The following is a 421-nucleotide window of genomic DNA, read 5'->3' as shown; positions in this document are numbered from 1 at the left end:
AAAATACAAAAACAAAAATATAAATATAAATATAAACATATAAATAAATATAAATATAAATAAAAATAAATAAATTATATTATATTTGTGTACAGGCGGGGGTGTCTTTGTTACGTGAGGTGTATAGGCAGCCTCAGTTGCTGTGTCTTTGTATTTTTATTTTTATAAATATATTTATAAATATAATATAAATACAAAACAAAAACAAAAACAAAAATATAAATAAAAATAAAAATAAAAATAAATATATTATATTTGTGTACAGGCGGGGGTGTCTTTGTTACGTGAGGTGTATAGGCAGACACAGGAGCTGTGTTTTATATTTATAAATACATTTATAAATATAAAAATACAAAAACAAAAATATAAATATAAATATAAACATATAAATAAATATAAATATAAATAAAAATAAAAATAA

Source organism: Eimeria mitis, genomic scaffold (genome assembly GCF_000499745.2).
Source record: "Eimeria mitis Houghton genomic scaffold, Emh_scaff4218, whole genome shotgun sequence".
In the NCBI taxonomy this organism is placed as follows: Eukaryota; Apicomplexa; class Conoidasida; order Eucoccidiorida; family Eimeriidae; genus Eimeria; species Eimeria mitis.
Note: the sequence above shows the minus strand (reverse complement) of the source record.